The sequence below is a fragment of the Mustela putorius genome, unplaced genomic scaffold, assembly GCF_011764305.1.
Source record: "Mustela putorius furo isolate JIRA1106 unplaced genomic scaffold, ASM1176430v1.1 tig00000129_pilon_pilon_pilon, whole genome shotgun sequence".
In the NCBI taxonomy this organism is placed as follows: Eukaryota; Metazoa; Chordata; class Mammalia; order Carnivora; family Mustelidae; genus Mustela; species Mustela putorius.
In genome coordinates, this window is record NW_025421290.1 from 35,765,020 (window position 1) to 35,778,994 (window position 13,975).

Genomic DNA, 13,975 nt, shown 5'->3' on the forward strand with positions numbered 1-13,975 from the left:
ACAGGGAAGAGCTTGCATCCTCTTTCTTTCTCTCTACTATGTGAGGATATAGCCAGAAGGCAGCAATCCAGGAACCAGGGGAGGGCCCTCACTAAAAATCCAACCATGTCAACATCATGTTCTTGGACTTCCAGCCTCTAGAGCTGAGAAACAAATATTTGCTGCTTTAGCTACTCAGTCTATAGTACTCCATTACAATAGCCCAAACTGATGAAGAAAAATAGTTTAAATAGTTTTGGAAAATAAAGAATCAGATTGGAGAGGAGAGGAGGAGCAAGACTACAGAGGAGCAGGAGACTTAAATTTCATCCAGTCACAGGAATTCAGCTAGAGAGTTATCACACCATTCTGAACACCTACATATGTAACAGGAGATCAGAGAGAAGAACAGCAATTCTAGGAACAGAAAAGGGACCATTTTCTGGAAAGCAGGATGTGTGGAGAAGTGAATTCAAGGTGATATTGGGAAGAGAGGCCATGGGGGGAGAGGCTGGCTCCTGGCAAGTGGTATAGCAGCAGAACCCAAAATAGGAACATTTAGAAGTCTATTCCACTGAGGGACATTGCTCCAGAGGCTAAGTGGAGGGTGAATCCCTCATGGAGACAGTGTGGTCTCAGGACCTGTCTGAGTGCAGCAGAGCTCCCAGAAAGACCAGGGGTGGCTGAGTGCGGCAGAGCTCCCAGGTATCAAAGCACGGAAACCACAGCAGAGACTAAGCCAAGGAGGGGGTTCTCAGCTTGGGGTTACTTTAAACCATGATCTGAGGCACTGTGAGGTTGCTGCTCCTCGATCAAGGATCCCACAAGTGGCAGATCTAGGGAGACTCCCCTTCCCACCCTGGAAGGAGTGGCACAGGAGCAAGCTGCAGGAATTGGCTGGGTTTGGAGACTCCAAATGGGCGCATGCACCAGAGATAGAAATGCTTGGTCACAGGCTGGGTGAACACAGAATGCAATTGGAGATCAGGGAGACAGGAGGGATTGGCTACTTTTCTCTGAAAGTGCACTGAGGAGTGGGGCCCCAAGCTCTCAGCTCCTATGGGGTTGGAGATTGGGAAGCCACCATCTTCATTCCCATACTCCAGAGCTGTATGGAGACGGTTCAGGGAACAAAATCTCCTGAGAGTGAACCTGAGCAGATTGCTTAGCGGGGCCCCTGGCAAGGGCGGTGCAATTCCGCCTTGGGCAAAGATATTTGAGAATTACTGCAACAGGCCCCTCCCCCAGAAGATCAGCAAGAACATCCAGGCAAGACCAAGTTCATCGATCAATGAGAATTGCAGAACTCCAGAGCTAGGGGAACACAACACATAGAATTCACAGCTTTTGGGGCACTTGGGTGGCTCAGTGGGTTGAAGCCTCTGCCTTTGGCTTGAGACATCAGAGTCTCTGCTCTGTGCGGAGCCTGCTTCCTCCTCTCTCTCTGCCTGCCTCTCTGCCTACTTGTGATGTCTGTCAAATAAATAAATAAAATCTTAAAAAAAAAGATTTTATTAATTTATTTGACAGAGAGAGATCACAAGTAGGCAGAGAGATGTGATGTCTGTCAAATAAATTAATAAAATCTTTTTTTTAAAAGATTTTATTAATTTATTTGACAGAGAGAGACCACCACAAGTAGGCAGAGAGGCAGGCAGAGAGAGAGAGAGGAGGAAGCAGGCTCCCTGCTGAGCAGAGAGCCTGATGCGGGACTTGATCCCAGGACCCTGAGATCATGACCTGAGCCAAAGGCAGCGGCTTAACCCACTGAGCCACCCAGGCACCCAATAAAATCTTTTTTAAAAAAAAGAATTCATGGCTTTTTCCCCATAATTCTTTAGACTTTCAAAGTTACATTTTTAAAATTTTCTTTATCTTTTCTAATTCTGTTTTATTTAATGTTTCTTCTTTACTATTTTAACCTATTTTAACTATTTTATCCTATCAATATCTTTTTAAAAAATCTTTTTAAATTTTCATTTTTATAGTCATATTCTATCTCTTCATTGTATTTAACCATAATTTTTGTATACATATAAGTTTCTCTTTCTTAAAATTTTGGGATATAGTTTCTTCTAACAGACCAAAATATACCCTAAATCTACCATATGACTTTGTTCTAGTCTCTGGCCTAACATTTTTTTTTCTTTTTTCAACCAACTTCTTATCTTATCAGTTCCTTTTTAAAAATCTTTTTAAATTTTTATGTTTACAGGCATATTCTACCCCTTCATCATGTTTACATATATATATATTACATGCTTACAGCCATATTCTACCCCTTCATCATGTTTACATATATATTTTACATATATATTTGCAAATATATGTAAAATTATATATATGTAAATTATATATAATATATATTTATATATTATATAAAAACAAACTATATAAAAACAAAAAATATATATATAAATAAAAATTATATATATATATATATGTAAAAATATATATATATAATTCTTTCTTTCTTTCTTTAAAATTTTGGAAGACAGTTTCTTCTAACAGACCAAAAGACACCCAAAATCAGGTGAGTGGCTCTGTTCTGTTCACCAGCATAATCACATATTTTTTTCCTTTCTTCCCTCCACAGTTTCAGGTCTTTTCTGATTTGGTTACTGTATATTTTTCTGGGGTCATTGTTACCCTTTTAGCATTTTGTTCTCTCATTCATCTATTCTTCTCTGGACAAAATGACAAGGCAGAAAAACTCACCTCAAAAACAAGAACAAGAGGCAGTACCAACTATTAAAGAACTAATCAATATGGACATTAGTAAGATGTCAGAACTAGAGTTCAGAATAATGATTATAAAGATGCTAACTGGGCTTGAAAAAGGCATAGCAAATACTAGAGAATCCCTTTTTATAGAAATAAAATCACTTTCTGGAGAAATAAAAGAATTAAAATCTAACCAAGTTGAAATTTAAAAAGCTATTAATGAGGTGCAATTTTTTAAAAATGGAGGCTCTTACTGCTAGGATACACAAGACAGAAGAGAGAATTAGTGATCTGGAAGACCAAATGAAGGCGAATAAAGAAGAGGAGAAGAAGAGAGATAAACAACTACTGGATCATCAGGGGAGAATTTGAGAGATAAGTGATACTGTAAGATAAAAAAATATTAGAATAATTGGGATCCCAGAAGTAGAAGAAGGAGAGAGGGGGTAAGAAGGTATATTAGAGTAAATTGTAGCAGAGAATTTCCCTAATTTGGGGAAGGAAACAAACATCAAAATCCAGGAGGCACAGAGAACCACCCTCAAAATCAATAAAAATAAGTTAACACCCATCATGTAATAGTAAAACTTACAAGTCTCAGAGACAAGGAGAAAATTATGAGAGCAACTCAGGAAAGAGGTCTGTAACCTACAATGGTAGAAATACTGGATTGTCAGCAGACCTATCCACAGAGATCTGGCAGGCCAGAAAGGACGCATGATATATTCAGAGCACTAAATGAGAAAAAATATGCAGCCAAAAATACTATATCCCGCTAGGCTATCACTGAAAACAGGAGAAATGAAGAGTTTCCAGGACAAACAAAAACAAAAAAAGCCATACAGGAAATATTGAAAGAGGTCCTTTAGGAAAAGAGAAGGTCTAAAAATAGTAGACCAGAAAGGAACAGAGACAATATACAAGAACAGTCACCATGCAAGCAATACAATGGCACTAAATTCATATCTATCAGTAGTTACCCTGAAAGTAAATGGGCTAAATGCCCCAATTAAAAGACACAGGGTACCAGAATGGATTAAAAAAAAAAAAAAAAACCAATATGCTGTCTATAAGAAACTCATTTTAGACCCAAAGACACCTTCAGATTTAAAGTGAGGGAGTGGAAAACAATTTACCATGCTAATGGACATCAAAAGAAAGCTGGGGTGGCAATCCTTATATCAGATCAATTAGATTTTAAGCCAAAGACCATAATAAGAGATGAGGAAGGACACTATATCATACTCAAAGTGTCTTCCCAACAAGAAGATCTAACAATTTTAAATATCTTATGCACCTAATGTGGGATTAGCCAACTATATAAACCAATTAATAACAGAATAAAAGAAACACATCTACAAAAATACAATAATAGTAGGGGACTTTAACACCCCCCCCACTGAAATGGACAGATCATCCAAGCAAAAGATCACCAAGGAAATAAAGGCTTTAAATGACACACTGGACCAGATGGACATCACAGATATATTCAGAACATTCCATCCCAATGCAACAGAATACACATTCTTCTCTAGTGTACATGGAACATTCTCCAGAACAGATCACATCCTGGGTCACAAATCAAATCTCAACTGGTACCAAAAGATTGGGATCATTCTGTGCATATTGTCAGACCACAATGTTCTGAAGCTAGAACTCAATCACAAGAGGAAAGTTGGAAAGAACCCAAACACATGGAGGCTAAAGAGCATCCTAAAAAGAATGAATGGGTCAACCAGGAAATTAAAGAAGAACTGAAAAAATTCATGGGAACAAATGATAATGAAAACACAACTGTTCAAAATCTATGGGACACAGCAAAGGCATTCCTGAGAGGAAAGTATATATCGATACAAGACTTTCTCAAGAAACAAGAAAGGTCTCAAGTATACAAACTAACCCTACACCTAAGGGAGTTGAAGAAAGAACAGCAAAGAAAGCTTAAACCCACCAGGAGAAAAAAATAATAAAGACCAGAACAGAAATCAATGAAATAGAAACCAAAAAACAGTAGAACAAATGAACAAAACTAGGAGCTGGTTCTTTGAAGAATTAATAAGATTGATAAACCCCTGGCCAGACTTATCAAAAAGAAAAGAGAAAGGACCCAAATAAATAAAATCATGAGTTAAAGAGGAGAGATCACAACCAACACCAAAGAAATACAAACAATTATAAGAAAATATTATGAGCAACTATATGCCAGCAAATTGGACAATCTGGAAGAAATGGATGCATTCCTACAGACATATAAACTACTAAAACTGAATCAGGAAGAAACAGAAAACCTGAACAGACCCATAACCAGTAAAGAGACTGAAGCAGTCATCAAAAATCTCCCAACAAACAAGAGCCCAGAGCCAGACAACTTCCCAAGGGAATTCTACAAAACATTGAAAGAAGAATTAATACCTATTCTCCTGAAACAGTTCCAAAAAATAGAAATGGAAGGAAAACTTCCAAACTCATTTTATGAGGCCAGCGTTACCTTGATCCCAAAACCAGACAAAGACCCCATCAAAAAAGAGAATTACAGACCAATATCCTTGATGAACACAGATGCAAAAATTCTCACCAAAATACTAGCCAATAGGCTCCAACAGTACATTAAAAGGATTATCCACCATGACCAAGTGGGATTTAGTCCTGGGCTGCAAGGTTGGTTCAACATCCGCAAATCAATCAATGTGATACAATACATTAATAAAAGAAAGTACAAGAACCATATGATACTCTCAATAGATGCTGAAAAGGCATTTGACAAAGTACAGCATCCTTTCTTGATCAAAACTCTACAAAGTGTAGGCATAGAGGGTACATACCTCAATATCATCAAAGCCATCGATGAAAAACCCAGAGCAAATATCATTCTCAATGGGAAAAAACTGAGAACTTTTCCACTAAGATCAGGAACACAGCAGGGATGTCCACTATCACCACTGCTATTCAATATAGAACTAGAAGTCCTAGCCTCAGAAATCAGACAACAAAAAGAAATTAAAGGCATCCAACTTGGCAAAGAAGAAGTCAAACTCTTACTCTTTGCAGATGATACAATACTTTATGTGGAAAACCCAAAAGACTCCACTCCAAAACTGCTAGAACTCATACAGGAATTCAGTAAAGTGTCAGGATATAAAATCAATGCACAGAAATCAGTTCTATTTCTATACACCAACAGCAACTCAGAAGAAAGAGAAATTAAGGAGTCAATCCCATTTACAATGGCACCCAAAACCATAAGATACCTAGTAATAAATCTAACCAAAGAGGCAAAGAATCTGTACTCAGAAAACTATAAAGTACCCACAAAAGAACTAAGGAAGACACAAAGAAGTGGGAAAACATTCTATGCTCATGGATTGAAAGAACAAATATTGTGAAAATGTCTATGCTACTTAAAGCAACCCACACATTTAATACAATCCCTATCAAAATACCATCAATTTTTTAAAGAAATGGAACAAATAATCCTAAAATTTATATGGAACCAGAAAAGACCCCAGATAGCCAGAGGAATGTTGAAAAAGAAAATCAAAGTTGGTGGCATCACAATTCCAGACCTCAAGCTCTATTACAAAGCTGTCATCATCAAGACAGCATGGTACCAGCACAAAAACAGACACATAGATCAATGAAACAGAATAGAGAGCCCAGAAATAGACCCTCAACTCTATGGTCAACTAATCTTTTATAAAGCAGGAAAGAATGTCCAGTGGAAAAAAGACAGTCTCTTCAACAAATGGTGTTGGGAAAATTGGACAGCCACATGCAGGAAAATGAAACTGGACCATTTCCTTATACTACACATAAAAACAGACTCAAAATGGATGAAAGACCTCAATGAGAAACAGGAATCCATTAAAATCCTTGAGGAGAACACAGGCAGCAACTCTTCAACCTCAGCTGCAGCAACTTCTTCCTAGAAACATCACCAAAGGCAAGGGAATCAAGGGCCTAAATGAACTATTGGGACTTCATCAAGATAAAAACCTGCACGCAAAGGAAACAGTCAACAAAACCAAAAGACAACCAACAGAATGGGAGAATATATTTGTACATGACATATCAGATAAAGAGCTAGTATGCAAAAATCTATGAAGAACTTACCAAACCCAACACCCAAACAACAAATAATCCAATCAAGAAATGGGCAGAGGACATGAACAAACATTTCTGCAAAGAAGACATCCAAATGGCCAATAGACACAAGAAAAACTGCTCAACATCACTCAGCAGGGGGGCAATACAAATCAAAATCACAGTGAGATACCACCTCAGACCAGTCAGAATGGCTAAAATTAACCAGTCAGGAGGTGAAGGGTGTTGGTGAGGATGCGGGAAGAGGGAAACCCTCCTAACATATTGGTGAGAGTGCAACCTGGTGCAGCCACTCTGGAAAACAGTGCGGCGTTTCCTCAGAAAGTTGAAGGTAGAGCTGCCCTGCAGCCCAGTGGTTACACTACTGGATATTTACCCTGGTGAAGCAAGTCTGGTGATCCAGGAGGGCACATGCACCCAAATGTTTGTGGCAGCAGTGTCCACAGTGTCCAGGCTGTGGAAGGAGGCTGAATGTCCATCAGCAGATGAATGGTTAAAGGAGATGTAACACACACACACACACACAGGAATATTATGCAGCCATCAAAAATGAAATCTTGCCATTTGTAGCAATGTGGATGGAACTAGAGGATATTATACTAAGCAAAATAAGTCAATCAGAGAAAGACAATTATCATATGACCTCACTGATTTGAGGAATTTGAGAAACAAGACAGAGGATCATAGGGGAAGGAAGGTAAAAATGAAACAAGATGAAACCAAAGAGGGAGACAAACCATAAGAGATTCTTGGTCTCAGGAGGCAGACTGGGGATTGTTGGGGGTGGGGAATGGATGGCTGGGTGGTGGACATTGGGGAGTGTATATGCTATAGTGAGAAAAATAAATAAATTTTAAAAAAGAATAAGATTGGAGAAATCACACTACCCAATTTTAATACTCTCTACAAAGCTACAAAGTCAAGACATGGTATTAGCAAAGAAAGAGATACACTCATATCAATGAAATAGAATAGAGTCTAGAAATAGAGATACACAAATATGGCCAACTGGTTTTTGACCAAGGTTCAGAAGCTATTCAATGGAGAATGGGCAGTCTTTTCAGTAAATGGTGTTGAAACAACTAGACATCCATATTCTAAAAAAAACAAAAACAAAAACAAACTTCAAATTAAATTTCATACCACAAAAGTTCACTCAAATAAATCATAAATCCAAATATAATATGATATAAAACTTATAAAAGAAAACTTAGGTGAAAATCTTTGGTATCTGAAGTTAAGGAAAATATTCTTAGATTTAATATCAAAAATAAAATCCATAAAAGAAAAAACTGAGGGACACCTGGGTGGTTCAGCACATTAAGCATCAGACTCTTAAATTTGGTCTTAGGGTCATGAGATTGAGGCCCTCAGTGGGCCCCACACTGGAGTGGATACCACTGAATATTATCTCACTCCCTCTCCCCCTGCCCCTCCCCCCATAACGTGGGCAAGCACGCACGCACATGAGCTCTCTCTTGAAAGAAAGAAAAGAAAAATGAAAAATTGAAAATCAGACTTCTTCAAAATGGAAGACTTTTGGTCTACAAAGGACACTGGTAAGAGAATGAAAAGACAAACTGAGTTTGTCTACAAAATAGTTTCAAATCACATATACAACAAAAGATTTGTATCCAGAATACATAAAGAATTCTCAAAACTCAACAATATAAAACCAAATGACACAGCTTTTAAATGGATGAAGAACTAATATAAACACTTCACCAGAGAGGATATACAGATGTTTATTAACCATTAGGACAATGCAAATTAAAATCACAGTGACTTACCCACCACACACTTATTAAATGGCTAAAAATTAGATTTAAAGTACCCAAAATACCAAGTGCTAAGAAAATGTGGAGTAACTGGAGCTCCCTGACCTTACTGGTAGGAATGCAAAATTGTGTGGCCACTCCAGAAGATTCCGGCAATTTCTTATGAAACATACACTTAATAGCAATCCCACTTCTGGTTATTTATCCTAAAGAAATGAGAACTTAGGTTCACACAAACACCTAAACACAAATGTTTAGTGGCTTTGTTCACATTACCATAAACTGGAAACAACCTAAATGTCCTTCATCAGGTGAATGTTGAAACAAACCATTTATAGCCATGTAAATGCCACTATCTACCCCTCAACAGATAAATGCATGACAACTTGAATGAATCTCAAAGGTATTATGCTCAGTTAAGAAAAAAAAAAAAAAGCCATCTCAAAAGATTACATACTCAGGGCACCTGAGTGGCTCAGTTAAGCATATGCCTTTGGCTCAGGTCATGATCTCAGGGTCCTGGGATCAAGCCCCATGTCAGGCTCCCTGCTCAGTGGGGAGTCTGCTGGTCCATCTCCCTCTGTCCCTCTCCCTGCTCTTGCTCCCTTTCTCTGTCAAATAAATAAATAAAATCTTTAAAAAAAAGATTTTATTTATTTATTTGACAGAGAGAGAGAGAGAGATCACAAGTAGGCAGAGAGGCAGGCAGAGGGAGAGGAGGAGGCAGGCTCCCTGACAAGCAGACAGCCTGATGCAGGGCTTGATCCCAGGACCCTGAGATCATGACCTAAGCTGAAGGCAGAGGCTTAACCCACTGAGACACCCAGGCGCCCCTAAATAAATAAAATCTTTTTAAAAGAAGTTTATATACTCTATTTTTGCATTTATATGACACTCAAAAACACAAAACCATGGTGATGGGAATTAGACACATGAGTGGAACAATGTGAAAGAAGGTGTGAACACAGAGGAACACTGTTCTCACCGGTGGGGTTCTTACATAAATCCACATATGGGCCTAGCTCATTTCATTCCTTCATCAAACCACCAAGTATTATTGTATTATTTCAGAATGATTTTGGCTCCAAGGAACAGGATAACTAGCTCACAGTAGCATTAACAAATAAGGGTTTTTTTCTCACATGAAACATATGCAGTCGATGGCTTTGTTTTAGGTGCCCCATGAAGACAGGACACTGGTTAGGTGTCTCCACCTCACGGCCTCTTGGTAAGAAAACAGCAGCTAAAACCACAGTATTAATTAAATTTCCACCATAAGAAGCAAAAGGCGTGACCATCAGGGAGGTTCTTCTCACTCACCAACTTCACATCAGGAAGGAAGCAGGTATAAACAGAGCAAAGTGATAATCCTTGTCACCTTCTCTTATCAGGGAAGGAAAACCTTCCCCAGAATCACGCACAGAAATATTCCCTTTCATCTGATTGACCAGAGCTGATCACATGTTCATTCCTGGATCAGGAACTGGGTCCACCTCCCCAGAGATCATAGGAAGTGATACCTGAGCAAAATTGACATTCCGCTGGCAGAGGGAAAAGGAAGGAATACAGAGTGCCTGCCACTGCACTGTTACTATTCCCTCTTTTTTACAGATGAGACAACTGTGGCTTAGAAAGGATAAGAGACTTGCCCAAGGTCATCCAGCTGGGAAATGCTGAAGCCAGTTTTCAAAGCCATTACTGTCTGACTGCCAAGCTTGTGCTCTGAATCTCTGTGTCACTGGCTCTTTGGGATGCATCTGGTGCAGTGACCAATTCCTTCCCTCCCTGGAATGGCAAGCTGGAGGGCTAGTCGTGATGGCACTGCTAATGACATCCCAGGTCTTAGAGGGAGGACGGAGCAAGGGTCCCATGGTAGATAAACAGCCGGGCCATCTTGCATATGCCTCCCTGACCATAAGGGGGGCATATCTGTGAAAACTCCATATTCTTGTGGTTCTGCCTTCCTTGACCTCTCCCTTGACCTCTCCCTACTGACCTGTTTTCCTCCTTGAATGGGCCTTTAGAGATTATCAAGCAGAACAGAACTGAGTAAGGAAGCTGGGCCGGAAAGTCTGCTCCTCTGCCTCACTCCTTTACTTGCCTCACTGGGCTGCTTCCTTGGCCCTGTTCTGTCTGCTCATCTTCTCATCTCCCAAGGACCCTGACACCTAAAACCACTCAAAAGACACTATATATGATATGATAACTCAAAAGTCACTATATGTCTATATAGGATATAACACATCAGCCCCTAAAGTGAGGGCTGCAGACTGTATTTCAATGAGAAAATAATTTAGCCCATAATAAATTTCCCTTCTTTCTCTGTGTTCCTAGTGGGCCTTGAAATTAGCAAGAACAAAATGTCACATTAATTTCACTGTCAGGGGCCAGTGCTAAGGGTGACATTGTAGCATCCCTTGGGATTGTGATGCATTAGCCAGAGGACCACTGGAGAAAGAGAAACTGACACTCATTGTGAGCAAGTCTCATTCGAAGTCCTGTTGTGTTTTTTCCTGGGCAGTTTCCCAGGAGGATAGAGCTGGGTCTCTAAAAAGTTAAAGGTGTTGTGGTTTGGGGTGTAGGCAAGAATAGCTTTTCCAACAGTCTGGTCATGTTCTCAACACACTGCTTGTATCTCCATCTCTCTTTCAGGAGGTCTTGTAGGGAAAGAGCATCTTGTTGTGTCTAAGTGATGGCCTTTCTGTTCCAAAAGAATTTCTGCAACATTATTGAGTGGGACTAGGAAGGATTAGCAAGTCCTCAGATTACTTGAGCAATGGGCCATGGGCCTTCTCATTTGGAGTTCAGTCTTGGTCAATATCAACATCTTACGGCAAGTCGATAAATCCCAGTATCAACCGCAGAAGAAGAAGTGTCAATGCCAGCGGCCGGCGACTTGGTTTACGGTGAATCAAGACCTCGACTGAGGCTTTAAATTTGCTGATGCTTTTTTCTGTGGGGTTTGTCGTGGCTCACCCAGCCAGATCGATTCGATGCGTCGTGCTGGGGAAGAGGAAAAGGTTTGCGGCTCTGAGAGTATTAGCAAGTTCATTTCACGCTGATGTTGCGACAGAGGCCAGGGAAAGGTTTACAGAAGCAGCATTCATCAAGCCAGCTGGTCTCCCACGACGGCCCTCAGGCTTGGAGCAGAGAGACACAGAGGGAGGGGCTAGCGCATGGCAATTCATAGGGATAATGATGGCTTCTCTGGCAGAGGCCAGGTAGCAAAGAGAGGAGAGGGTCTGGAGGCTCACAGCCTGCAGAGAGGAGCCAGAAGGGGCAGGAGCCCAGTTCACTTTAGCCATCAGGAGCTATTTGGAACAAGGGCATTTTTCCCTCCCCAGAGTCTGTGGCAGATTGAATGCAAAAATGGCCCTAATTCTCCCTCCTTCCCACACCACATGTAATGTGACTCGGTAGTTCCTCTCATCAAGGGGTTGAGTCTATTTCCCTGTTCTTTGAATCTAGGTTGCCTTGTAACTTACTTGGACCAGCCGACTGCAACAGCACGAGTGGGCAGCAATGTCTCAGTTCCAAGCCCAGACCTCGAGAGACGTCGCCCACTCCCCACACCCCCTCTCTGCCTCCATCATGAGAACAAGAGCAGCTAGCCTTCTGGAAGATCAGCGAGCACGTGGAGAAGAGCTGAGGTCATCCTAGACTAATCAGCCTCTGGCCAATTGGCCAACGGACCACAGATGTGTAAGCAAGCCCAGCTGAGCCCAGCCCAGATCAGCAGAGCTGGCCAACCAATCCATAAACCCGTGAGCGATGATAAGTGGTTATTGTTTTAAATCACTGAGGTTCGGGGAGTGTTGTTGTTGTTGTTGTTTTGTATGTAGCATTATGATGGCAATAGATAATTGATGCCAGGTTCATCCAATTATTTTAGTAACCATAGCAATGTCCTGGGGAAAGCACCCCAGGCCCTAAACATTAGAGTCCCCGATTCTCTAATGACCTGAGTTCTACTAGCCAGTGCTAAAAACCTGAAGCTTATATACATATGCAACAAAAAACCTGCAAGGTAGGCCCATCCCTTCCTGAATAGACTGTCAGCACAAGGTCATTCACGTTTGCTCAGTTTAACTTCTTGAGGGCAAAGGTCACAACTTCCAAGACAACCAGTCCAGCTTTAGCTCCAGGACAACACAGCTCTGTTTTCTGTAACGGATGGGCAAATGCCCATCTAGCCTCCACCTCCCCAATCCGCTGTTCTGAGTCATGGAACCATTGGGTGCAAGGGGCAGGGTCAGCCATTCTGGGCTAAAGAGAAAAGGGGACCGAGGGGTATTTGTACTAGTCACCTACAGCTGCTGTAACAAAGGACCACAAACTTAAACAATGCCACTTTATTAACCGAATATTCTAGAGATCCAAAGCCTGACATGGGTCTCACCGAGCTAAAATCCAAAATGTTGCCAGGGCCACCTACCTTCCTGAAAACTCTAGGAGAACATCTGGCTCCTTAGCTTTCCAGCTTCTAGAGGCTACCCTCACTGTGTAGCTCATGAACCCCGGTGTCCACATTCAAAGCCAGCAACCGTGGATCAAATCCTGTCACGTGGCAGCTCTCTAACCTCTCCTGCCTCCCTATTTTACTTTTAAGGACTCAAGTGATTAAATTGGACCCAGTCAGATAATCCAAGGTCATCTCCCCATCTCAAAGTCCTCAACCTTAATCAGAGCTTCACACTCATGTTGGCATTTTAAAATAACATCCTCACAGGTTCTGGGGGATTAGAACATGAGCATCATGGGGGTCCATTACTCTGCCTACAACAATTACACTGTGACTTCGTATAACAAAGATTAAGAGACAAGAAGCTTTTCTTTTTCATGACTATCTCCATGGAATTGATGGGCCAACACTTGGAATTCTATAAAATGGGCTCATGCTAAAGGAGGGAGAGATGGAAGTGGGTTAATAGCATTCCATAACTCATCCACAGAGCTGCAGAACATCCCTTCCTCCCTGAACTGCTGTATTAAGGCTGTAAGGTGTGGCTCCCCATTCAAGGGCAGGACTAGAAGGTCTTAGCCCAGCAGGAATGCAGCTCACCAGCTGTCCTGATCGGCGTAGAACTTCCAGGAGCTGGTGATACCCTTGTGGCAATTCTTGGAGGCCATTCAGGAGCCAAGAAGACTGCCACCCACAAGGTCCTTTCCCAATTACTAATCCCTTGGACTAAGAGTTGAGGGGTTCCCGAGGTGGATCTAAAGAGATTCTGCCCTCAAAGCTCCTACATACTAGAGATTACACAAAACATGCATTTCAAGAGGTGACTACTTGAAATTTTAGAGAAAAGCACTGCAAGCAACAAACAGATAAAATGTGGTGAAAGTTCAAAGCAGGAAAAGCTGGGAGGCATGCACAGTGAATAGGGAGAGAA